This window comes from Gossypium hirsutum, chromosome A03 (assembly GCF_007990345.1).
Source record: "Gossypium hirsutum isolate 1008001.06 chromosome A03, Gossypium_hirsutum_v2.1, whole genome shotgun sequence".
NCBI classification, from domain to species: Eukaryota; Viridiplantae; Streptophyta; class Magnoliopsida; order Malvales; family Malvaceae; genus Gossypium; species Gossypium hirsutum.
The window spans coordinates 76,865,022-76,868,424 of record NC_053426.1 but is presented as its reverse complement, the minus strand read 5'-3'; positions in this window follow the sequence as shown (position 1 = coordinate 76,868,424).

The following is a 3,403-nucleotide window of genomic DNA, read 5'->3' as shown; positions in this document are numbered from 1 at the left end:
CATGCCACCAAAACTGACGTTTCAAGTCGTTGTACATTTTCGTGCTCCCCGGGTGAATTGACATTCGGCTACAATGGGCTTCGTTCAGAATCATCGGAATGAGTTCCGAATTCCTTGGAACACACAAACGACTTCTAAACCTCAAACAACCATCATCATCAATCTGAAACTCCGATTCCTTGTTCGGAACACACTCAGCTCGTTTTGCAACCAATTCATCATCGACTTTCTGAGCTTCACGAATTTGATGAGTCAATAATGGTTTGGCTTTTAATTCAGCTACTAACATATTGTCAGGTAGAACAGACAAGTGTACATTCATCGCTCGCAAAGCAAACAGTGATTTCTGGCTTAAGGCGTCCGCAACCACATTAGCCTTTCCCGGGTGGTAATCAATGACAAGCTCGTAATCTTTCAACAACTCAAGCCAACGTCTTTGTCGCAGATTCAAGTCTCGTTGAGTCATCAAATATTTGAGACTTTTGTGATCCGAAAACACATGGCACTTCTCACCAAACAAATAATGTCGCCATATTTTCAATGCAAACACAATGGCGGCTAGTTCGAGATCATGGGTCGGATAATTTCTCTCGTGTGGCTTCAATTGTCTCGACGCATAGGCCACAACTCGACCTTCTTGCATCAATACGCAACCCAACCCAAGTAGGGATGCGTCACTATAAATGACAAACTCTTTACCCGATTCGGGTTGCACCAAAATTGGAGCTTCAGTCAAATGAGTTTTCAGTTGATCGAAGCTTTTCTGACATTTCTCTGTCCATTCGAACTTAACATCCTTTTGAAGTAGCTTCGTCATTGGTGTGGCTATCATCGAGAAACCTTTGACAAATCGTCGGTAATAACCGGCAAGCCCTAGAAAGCTCCGGACTTCGGTAACATTTCTCGGAGGCTTCTAGTTAAGTATGGCTGAAATTTTGCTCGGGTCAACTCGAATACCCGATGCGGATACCACATGACCCAAGAAGCTAACCTCTCTTAACCAGAACTCACACTTACTGAACTTAGCATATAACTGCTTATCCCGCAAAATTTGCAACACTTGCCTCAGATGCTCAGCATGTTCGGTCTCATCTCTTGAATAGACCAAGATGTCATCAATAAACACAACTACAAACCGATCCAAATACGGCCTGAATATCCGATTCATCAAATCCATAAACACTGCAGGGGCATTAGTGAGCCCAAACGACATCACTAAGAACTCGTAGTGACCGTACCTCGTTCTGAAAGCAGTTTTGGGTACGTCCGAATCTCGAATCCGCAACTGATAATAACCCGATCTCAAATCTATCTTTGAAAACACCGATGCTCCCTTTAATTGATCAAACAAATCATCAATACGCGGTAACGGATACTTATTCTTTATCGTCACTTTATTTAGTTGACGATAGTCAATGCACCACCTCATGGTTCCGTCCTTGTTTTTCACGAACAATACTGGTGCACCCCAAGGTGAGAAACTTGGTCGAGCGAAACCTCTATCCGTCAACTCTTGCAATTGAGCTTTTAATTCTTTTAACTCGGTTAGTGCCATACGATACGGAGCTATCGAAATTGGCGTAGTTCCAGGTACAAGCTCAATACCAAACTCTACCTCCCGAACAGGTGGCAAACCCGGTAACTCTTCAGGAAAAACATCCGGGTATTCACAAACCACCGGCACCGATTCGGGTTTCTTTTCTAACTCCTTGTCATCAAGTACATACGCGAGGTATGCTTCGCACCCTTTCCTCACATATTTCTGGGCCAACATTGCTGATATTACAGCTGGCAACCCCCTTAAGTCCGCAGACTCAACTCGGATTATTTTGTTATTTGCGCACCTCAAATCAATAGTCTTGCTTTTGCAATTCACAACCGCATCATGCGCGGTTAACCAATCCAAACCAAGAATAACATCAAACTCGTCGAACGGCAAAAGCATCAAATCGGCCGGAAAACAGGATTCTCGGATTATTAGAGGGCATCTCTTACACACTTTATCAACAAGTACGCATTGACCCAAAGGGTTTGATACTCGAATTACGAGCTCAGTAGACTCAACAGGTAGAGTCTTACTGGTTGCTAAGGTTTCGCATACATATGAATGAGTAGAACCAGGGTCAATCAATGCAATCACATTAGTATCAAAGAGAGTGAAGGTACCAGTGATGACGTCGGGGGAGGATGCCTCCTCTCGTGCGCGAATGGCATATGCTCTAGCAGGAGTACGGTTCTCGGCTCGATCGGCCGTATCAGAGGCCCCCCTCTGACTACCACCCCTGCCTCCTAAAATTCTCGGTGGTCTACCTCTAGATGTCACTCCACTAGGTCTTGCACCTTGAATCTTATTCTTCTCATCCAGCTCCGTGCAATCTCTAATGAAGTGGTCCTTCGAACCGCATCCGTAACAGGCCCTGCTAGTAGACTTGCCCCAACATTCACCTAGGTGTCGTCTTCCACATTGGGGACATTCAGGTTTCTCTAGATGATTATTGCCCACACTAGCTACCGAAGTAGCTCGGGAGTCCGTCGATGGTCTTGCTCTGATGGAAATTCCCGCAGTCATCCTCGACTTATTAGTGTCCTCCCTGAACTTCTTTACGGCTGAGAACGGAGCTTTACCCGTCGATCTTTTACGGTAGTCTCTAGCTTCAAATTCAGCCTTCTTCTTCTCCTTTCCAAGTTCTTCCGCCTTGCAGGCTCGTTCGACTAGTGTTACGAATTCTTTTATTTCCAAAATACCCATTAGTAGCTTTAAATCCTCATTCAATCCTTCCTCGAATCTTTTGCACATAGCAACCTCATCAGCTACACACTCCCGGCATACCTAATGAGTCTTACGAATTCATGTTCGTATTCAGATACTGTCATACGGCCTTGCTTGAGTTCCAAGAACTCCTTACGCTTCTGATCAATGAATCGTTGGCTAATAAATTTCTCTCGGAATTCCGTTTGAAAGAAGTCCCAAGTTACTCGCTCGTTCGGGACTATGGAAATCAAGGTCCTCCACCAATAGTAGGCTGAGTCTCGCAACAAAGATACAGCACATTTTAGACATTCGTCGGGTGTGCATGACAATTCATTGAACACCCGAATGGTGTTATCAAGCCAGAACTCGGCCCTTTCGGCATCATCAGTTACTATGGCCTTGAACTCCTCGGCCCCACGCTTCCTAATCAAGTCTACAGGTGGCTTACTCAGCCTCACAGGATCAGCGACTGATGGCATTACAGGCTCTTGGGGTGGATTATTCAAATTTGGGAATTGTTGGACAGCCGGGTTGGTTCGGGCATATTGCGCGACCCACTCATTCATCATGGTAAAGAAGGCTTGTTTAGCCCCCTCACCTTGATTATTCGCAGATGACTGAGGTTCAACAGGCGGCGTCCCTTGTGCAGGA